Raw genomic sequence first — 9,018 nt, forward strand, 5'->3', positions numbered from 1 at the left:
TGTACTATGCCATACTCTGGGTTCATGGAAATTATTCTCTTTATTTAAACAAGAGAATTTAAATAGCCCCGCATGAGGGACCATGCAGCAAAGAAGGAAAGATGATGACCTTGGATCAAGCAGTCTTACCGGCAGCAGTCATGAGGTTCTAAGACCAGAGTTACTTACACAAACCAGATCTCAAATGAATATTTTATAGAAATCTTCAATCAACTCACAGCCTTTGGTTCCTAAGAGAACATAAGATTTCCACATGCAAGATTCCCTTGAGGACTTCGGTGAAAGCATACCCAGAAAGATCTGGAATTATTGATTGGTTAAAGGGCAATGATTTCGCAGTTTGAAGCAGTGCTGACTTCTCAGTATTATTACTACTCAGGTTATTGTGATGCAAATACCTTATACCAAACATTAAGAGTGCTGAGAAGAGATTTATTTTAGTTTAATAAGTACATGAAGTTCCTATTAGGGGCCAAAGTACAGGGCCTTGCCTGCTAGGGTGGAGATGTCATAGGTTATAGGAGCCAATATTGCCATCTTATTTGAATGAATCATGGGTATATGTGGCCTAGTTCTTTTTTGCTGATTGATAGAGACTTGTTGCAGCACACTCATTGGAGCACTGTCCTGGGGTACACACTGGGGTCTTAAACGCTTTTGGGATGCTGCAGCTCTGTTGGCATTTATCCTAAGCAGAGAGTCTTTACTGTGTGTTGACACAGGACCTCACAAGCCAGCTGAGTTCTCAGGTAACTCCTCATGTTACCACTGTCTCTTCCAGACAGTCAGTAGTTTCCATGGACTCATCCTTTGGCATCACATTTCCAGATGAGGCACAAGGAAGGTAATTAACCTACAGACAATCACGATGGGGGGTCTTTTTGATAGGGTGGGTCTTATAACCCCTTTTTATAGTTCATCAATTAGTAAGAATAATGCCCCAGAGACCCATACAAAAGAAAATATTCTTTTCTGCAAGAATCATTAGACCAGCTAGTACAATTAAGAAAGACAGACAAGTTTCAAGGAGATACTACCTCTTTCTTGTATGGAGATAATAAGCACATAGTATTTGATATCAGCAGAAATTTATGTCCAGGATGGCAATCCATTTACAGGAAAATTCTTGATGGGGGTGGAATTCTTTTATACAAAGGTAATATCACCCTGAAGGAAAAAAAAATAAAAGCAATAAAATGGAATTGATAGAAAATTTGCAAAGTAAGAAAATGTCAATTTTCAGAAAAGCTTTTCAGACCAGTTCTTTTATAATAAATCTTGAGTTTTACTACTGATCCCCACAGAAGTAGAATGGGATTCAGTGGTGTTGATGTCTCTCTATCCCAGTGATGTAATAGTGAATTTTTAAGGTTGTGCATTTGGAAAAAGCAGCATCAATGCAGTAATGTTCTTTATATCTCTTAGATCCCCTTCAGCATAGGCAGCTGTGATTTATAAATTCCTGTGAATTCTCATGAGTCTAACAGGAGACAGACTGTTCTTCCAAGAGGTGCCTAGCAGCAGAAGTGTGTGGGCTATCTGGGATCCAAGACTCTGTGACTGTTTTTGTGATGTTCTGGCTCCAAACCCCTTGTTTTCTTTATTTTCCAATTACTTTTCATTGCAGGGCACAATGTTAGTTCATCTCACAGGAATTTGTTTACTGTTTTCCACTATTTCAAGCCTCTTTCCTGGTTCGTTTTCAACTTGGAAATTACCTTTTTCCACACAGACACATTTTTTTCCCCCTGAAGTTCTGATTAGATACTATTTTTTTCCCACTTTTTGCCTTACTCCAGAAAGTAACATTAATACTCACCAAAGAACACTAGTTGGCCTGCAGCTGTATTTTTCACTATGGTTCAAGGTCTTCTGAAGTTGAGGGTGTCTTCTTTGTTGGATGCTGGCCAGTAATAACACACTAGAGTAAAAGCAGGGAAAATAACCCAGGCATTTTAAAGCGCACTCTTAATCTGATTTTATTTCCTCCTTTCTGCCCCTCTTTCCATTTTGTTTTTACTCCTTTTTCTTCCTTTCTATGTTATGTTCTCTCTTGCTCATCCTCACCCCCCGCCCTAATAATATTTTGTATGCATCGTGGGCTACAGTCAGGAGAGGGAATTTGATTTTGTGGTGAAGCTCTAACAAAGCAAGAGTGGGACATTTAAATCAGTAGGCAAAACAACACATTCAGTATGGAAGAGATATAGATGTATAGATTTTTCTTCCACTCTTCTACCATACTATTTTCAAACATCTTCAAACTATTTTTTTTAGGGCTTAAATGTACTAAATAAATGTACCAAAATGATAAGATTAATTGTTTTGCCTGTCTTTCCTAGTCCATGGTGCTTACATCAAGGCTAACAGGCATTTGCACGTTAGAGGATTCTGTTTCCTTAGTGACCTCGCACAAGCATTAAATCCAACTCCTTCCTTTAAGTCAAATAGTTAGGATGCTGAGGTTACAATTAGGGCATGGAAGGAGGACGATATTGAGACAACAAAGAAGTTGGCATTTCATAACGAAAAGTCACCATAATCTGCAAGATGTTTTCTTGGGAGTCCTTTCAATTCTTAAGACCAAAATCTCAAAAGTCTTATATTGCTAAGGGAAGCAAGAAGAAGGAATTCAAGAGCCAGATATGCTGTCTGTGCAAACAAAATGCCCAGCACCTTCTGGAGGAGCCCTGGGAGAAATGCTGTGCTGTATTGATGATGTATCATCACACTACTATGAGCATGATGGAGTGGAGAAGTGGAACCATGCCCTGCATTGCCAGAACAGCTCAAGGTTAAGTGTAACATAAATCCTAGCAGGCAACAGGAAAGGCTCTGCTGGTACCTTGCACAGTAGCAGCTGGAAGACATTACAATTACAACTGGCTCCTACTCTAAAACTGGTTTCCTTAAGATCTGAGTGCTTCTCTACTTCAGTAGTAAAATATTTTAAATTGTAATACCATTTAAAACAGAGAACATATTATGTCACACTGTAATACACAATATCCACTCCACAAAAATTTAAAAACTGTTTCATAATATGCATACACGTCAGATTAATTTAACATTTTGCCTTGGCTCTACTAATTTTCTACTTTCTAAATGTCATTTACTTTATAAATATATTAACTTGGTTAAACTGATTAGTCACAGAGGGGCAAATTGGGAGCGTTCTGAGATGTAATGTTTCCTGTTCTAAGAATATAATCAAATAGTGCATCCCAAATGGGTGAGAAAGATTCTTTGAATTTTTTTTAATTTTTTTTTTTAAAATTAAAAGATAATTACAGTGGGAGATGTGCCAGTTTAGGACAGGTTGCCATATGCAGCCAACTGTATCTGTGTGTATATAAACCAACCAACTCCAAACATTTGTATCTGAATCTCTGTGTACAGTCTGTGGGAGATGAGAATTACTTGTTCAAGAACTAAATTTAAAACAGCATTTCATGTCTGTCTGCCTTCATAGGATGCACAGAAAGGCGACCAGCACTTGAGCAGGTGTCCTGTATGCTTCTGCTAGAAGGGTTAGAATTGCCCTGTACTTCATACCCTGCATTGCTAAGAGCAGAGAGCCTGGGGGTTTAACTCATGCTGTGTGTCAGAGCCTGCACTTCATTCAGTCACATTGCTAAGGGACAGCTAAGACAGAGAGTGGAATGAAAACCGTTCTGGAAGGAGAAAACTCATTGATGTCATGGCAGGCACAGAGGAAGTAGGCAGTGCAGAGCAAATTCAAGGTAGTAGGCATCTCAAAAGGGAAAATACTTCTCCCTTTGGTGGAAAAAGGGCTGGAGAACTGTTCTTGTACTTTTTTCTTGGATCCAACTGGAAGTGTTCAGTTCTCAGATTGCTTGCTGTTCTTTAAACTTGTGCACTGTAGTTGAGGTGACATGCTTGACTTAAATCCATCCATCAGTTTCTTCTCCTGCAGCTTTAATGTCTGGCTTCTTAGCATATCTCTTATTCCTTCAGAGGTACTTTCTTGTGCTCAGAATATTTAAGCTACACTTTGATAAATACCTGGGGGGTTTATATTTTGTACAGCAAATCACTGATTTGGTTTCCACTGACCTTAATTTCCTTGGATCGATGTTAATTTAAAGTTCTGTATCTTCGCTTAAACATGAAATGCATTAGTCAGTGATGTGATAGCTTGAGTTCTACTTTATTACACTTAGGTGGAGATGGTGAAATCAAATGGTTATATTGACCTGAGCTCAAGTTTGGATTCAGTTCTGACCTTCGACATATACAGAGTTCCTGCTGAGTACAATGAAAGATAGACATACACAGCCAAGGCTCAGCATTTGGCCTTCAGTCAGAATGTGTATTAGGTTTTGCTTTTCTCTAGATGTAGAGGTTATGTCAAAAACATTGTCTATTTGAAACTTGTTTTCTTCTGGTTGTCTAAAGAGAGGTGTCTATTCCCATCATCTGATCCCAACCTAAAGTCACAAAGCTAACCGCTAGTTTTGCCAGCTGTAGTTCTCCCAGCTTGCCAGTACTTTTGCATCAATGATGAGGACATCACCTCATCAGGTCACATCACCTTGTTGACACAAAGATATGCCTTTGCAATGCAGCCGAGGGATGACACAGGTGACACTGTCTGTCTGTTTCACAAGCAGAAGATTACATCAGTTCTTATAGGAAATTCCCCCTAGCCAAGCACCTCACGAAAAACAGTGGTTTAGCTGTTTAGATGGTACTTAGGTGTGTTTATACAGGAACTGTTAAACTAATTTAGCAATAACACATTTCAAACTACCACCTTGCACAATGGAAAAAAAATGCTGAAAACAGCTAAAAGGAATGTTAGTTTGAATGGTCTCAACAGAACTGGCCAAACTTTTTTAGCACTTACTTTAGTGTCATTCCAATAGAGTGCATAGAAAGTTGAAGGTGAATAGAGTTTTCTCATTCTGGTTCCAGTCAAAGACTGGAACAGCAAGAAGTTTCCTATGCTGGGAGCTTACAATTTCTGAAGATAAAAAGAGAGAAAATTCTGGGAAAAAGGAAGAATTACTATATAGTTGCTGAGACAAAAGCCTTAGGCAAAGAAAGAAGAATGACTTGCTCAAAGCTACCAGAGGTTGTGGTGTTCTGAAGACCTTTACTCACTGCTTCTGGACAAAATAGTAGAGTATTTTTCCACTCAAGTTTTGCTCCTTGGGGTAACATTTAGCACTGTGCATGGCAGAATAAAAATAAAAGTAGTTCAGAGCAGCTTGTGGTTTATGTCTACCCACTGTGTGTCTATGTCTCCCACGATGCAGGTGAAAATAGCTGTCCAGAAGGATAATTTAGATCAACTTTTAAGTAGTTCTAGAAACAGAACTGGAACAGACATGGGAAAGAAGGGAATCACATTTACTGGCAAAAAGAGACTAGGTGAGTTTGGATGAAGTGCTGACAGCCTTGCTCACCTGACCACAGCCACTGCTGTGCTGAAAGCACCACAGAAAGGTCCATGTAACATACTGTAATGCTTGTGACACAACCCACATTGTGCTGATAAAACAGGTATGCATTTCTGAAGCCATTTTATGCAGTTTACTATGAATTTTTAAGGCTGTTATACTGAGTTAGGTGGTGTGCTTCTAATGTTAGAATAGTCTTTTCCTGTAGCAACCTAGAAACCAAGTTTTGGAATAGCCTGAATCCCAAAAAATCTTGGGGAAAACTGAAATTGAAAGAATGTTGGTGCTTATACCTAAGTATTTAGATATGTATATATAAGACTTAGATGCATATAAAGTAGAAAGTGAGGATTGTAAGGCACTATCATTTAAGGAGGTAGGGCTGGAAGAGGCTTCCTTGTATATAGAGGGGAAAATTTCCTTTCTGAATTCTTAAGAAGTTTTATGGGGTTGATTTTTTTATTTTGTCTTGGCATACTTCATGTGCACAGGTGCTACCAAAGTGATGGCTGCACAGCTTCAGGTAAAGTTCTCATTTTATTCTGGCAGGATCCTTTTCCTGGTTTTCCCCTGAAAGAATTTAAAACTGTTCTCCTTTATAAGATTTGCTGGTTTGAGTTTGGGCACACTGAGAACAAAATATCACACAAGTTTTTGTCAAAATGCTGGACTGGAAATCCACATTTATGAGCAGCTTGCTATTCTCTTTTTGCTGCTTCTCTCACCTTTTTATTGTCTTTTTGTCTTTTTAAAAACAATCATGTTTATATTTCTGTCGATTCAATTATTCAACATTTATTCAACGTGTCAGAATATTTGGAAACATTAAATTAGATAAATGGTCTCATACCAAAGAAACAATTGAAATGCTAAGGTAGATGTAGATCCTTCAATCCTGGTATATTCTTATATGGTAGAATATTAGGGCTGACTCTATTTCACTTGCTGTATGAGCAATAAAAAAGCCCATCTCTGAAATGGAAACACTTCTGAGTATCTTGGCCCATATAAATGCCAAGTTGTTTCCTTCTCTTTGAAACACGAAGTCCAGCATGTTTGTCTTGCAATACTCAGGTGAGTGTTTTCATAGAATAACAGAATCATCAAGGTTGGCAGTATCGCTGTAACCCCTAAACCACATCATCCAGTGCCAGATCCAGACACATCTCAAACACCTCCAGGGATGGTGACTCCACCACCTCCCTGAACAACCTATTCCAATGTCTGATCACCCCAACAGGGAAATTTTTTTCTAATCTGGATCCCCCTTGTCCCAGCTTAAGGCCATTTCTTCTTGTCCTCTACTGCAGGCATGGTAGAAGAGACCAGCCCCCACCTCACCACAACCTCCTTTCAGGTACTTGTAGAGTGATGAAGTCCCCCCTGAGCCTTCTCAAGATTCCCATTTTAAAATGGTAAATTTAAAATTGAAAGCTCAAAATATTAGAAAAAGAAAAAAGTTTCACAGAAACTTTGTGCAATTACTTGTAGCAGACAATTCTGTGTAAATACTGCTTAAAAATTTATCCCTTTTTGTTAGAAGATATAAAACCTAAAATAAGTGCCTACTTTGTCTGGGGTTTTGTCTGCTTTGTTTTTTTTTTTCTTATATAGAAAACAAGGTCTTACTACTTAACAAGGGATATTTCTTCAACTTTTCTTTTTTTCTGCCATAGAATTTTTAAGTGTAAGAACAGACAGCATTTTTAACTTTGTCCTTCTTTCATTGAACCGATGTGGGAGGAAACAAAACATCTAGCAGAAACTAATAACCTCTTTGTTAGATGGCATGAGGACGAGAATGGTGGAAATATCTATTCTGAGTGCAAGGGTCAGAGTTGCACTCTGTAACAATAAGCACAAAGAGAGAACTGGAAAAAATAATTATTTTTCTTATTTGCCTGGCTTTCTGAGACCCAGTAATCTTTCAACAAAAGATCCTTTAGATTTGCAGATATTTGGGATTGAGGAAGAGGTGTTTAATTTCACCATCAGCTCCTTCCAGCCAAAGCTACAATTCAGCAGCTTTCACCATCATGCAGAAGAGTTGTCAATCAGCAGTTAAATACTGACATGAATAGTGCCTTTGTAAATATTTTTATTCTGCCTTTGAAAGCACACAAGCCAAAACAAAAAAATCTTTTGACAATGTGCGAAAAACAAAACTGAAATGCTTCAACAGCCTTTGGAGCTAGAAAGCTGGCCATATAAACTCTTAAAAATTGAATGCTCTTTGTCAGGCAGAGGAAAGTTTGCATTGTGAGATTTGACCATCAGGCAGTACAGCAGTACAGCAGTGTGTCTCAGAAAAGCATTTCTTAGCTGTGTCAGTTCATTGGTTACATTTTTATTTCCAATCATAAATTTATATTTATTCACAATCATGAAGCATTTGCAGTCATCATCATATTCATATTCATCTTGAGTAGTTTTCCCTAATTAAAAGTATTAGCAAGACACTGAGTTTCCAGATCTTCAGTCAGATTTGATACATTCTAAGTTCTGCCAAATAATCTCCAAGTTGAGTGATTTTCTTACCTGGAAGAATAAGGATTTGAGTCTGTGTTGTTTCCTTTTTAAAATTCTGAATGCACTTTGTGTCACAGACTCAGCCTGACTCTTTGGTAGCACCAGAAGAAAGCATTAGGTAAGTCAGGCTTAGATAAAGTATTTTTTTGTGTGATGTCGCAATTCAATTAAGTTACATAAGCTTATCTCTGACTTTAAATACAGAAAGGTTTTGAACTATTCAAAATTGGTGAAATGCTGGACAGCTTCTGAGATGTTTAGCTTGTTCTCCATGGCTGGTTGCACTGAAGTTGTTAGTCCTGCAGCAAAGTCTTTCCAAGTGTGAAGTGCAGAGAGCAGAGATGGAGTCAAAGAAAGAGAAGCAGTTTTTTTAAGAGGCAGTAGGAAATCAAGAGCCTCCCTCACATACACAAAGAAAATATTTTTCATATATATAAGTTTATAATCATGTGTATTGCATAGTGTCATGGACGTGTATTGCAGAAAACATTGCAAGCAGTGATTAACTATAGAGCACTGTGACTGAAGTAGAGCAGTTATCTGGAGATGTACAAACACAGGTGCAAAATTGAATATTCAGACTTCTTTAGATTACAGGGTACATAGGCCAAAGCTGCCAATTTATCTACTGTTTTTATTCTAAATTGTTAACTTTCAGCAGGGATGGCAGGAAAATTACCTCATCCAATATCTGGCAGACTCAAGAGCAGCACCACTGCTCAATCTGCTCAGAGGCTGCTGGGAGTCCAAATTCTCTTATGAAAATAAAATCCAAGACTTTGTGTCCTATCTCTTTGTGGGAAAGTTGGGGTTTTTTTACAGGATAAACTGCGTCATGCTCACATACAACAATCTGGGGATTTTTTTTTAGTCATCTGGTATCTTATGCATATCAGTTAATGCCCTTTGGAAGGGCATGTCTATATTAGAATTGTTATGTTTTCAGCAGTTACTTAAAGTTAGATCAACAGTTCCCTCCAGACAGTCATTGCTATGTCATTCTGCACAAATTTACAGCTTAATTAACTTGTGCCTTTATCTGTAGGTCATCCAAGATCAGTTC

At 38.1% G+C, this 9,018-nt stretch overlaps 1 long non-coding RNA gene across 1 annotated transcript; it reads right to left on the reverse strand.

Moving 5' to 3' along the window:
• Window positions 1–302: 302 nt before the first annotated feature.
• Window positions 303–8,064, reverse strand: LOC113981814. The gene is made up of 4 exons (XR_003538537.1): window positions 7,965–8,064; window positions 4,871–4,987; window positions 1,820–1,921; window positions 303–1,167 (listed from the first exon to the last, which is right to left on the reverse strand). It is a non-coding gene; the product is annotated as an uncharacterized LOC113981814 (long non-coding RNA).
• Between the last annotated feature and the right edge of the window lie 954 nt (window positions 8,065–9,018).

This window comes from Neopelma chrysocephalum, unplaced genomic scaffold, assembly GCF_003984885.1.
Source record: "Neopelma chrysocephalum unplaced genomic scaffold, ASM398488v2 Primary Assembly neopelma1_96778, whole genome shotgun sequence".
NCBI classification, from domain to species: Eukaryota; Metazoa; Chordata; class Aves; order Passeriformes; family Pipridae; genus Neopelma; species Neopelma chrysocephalum.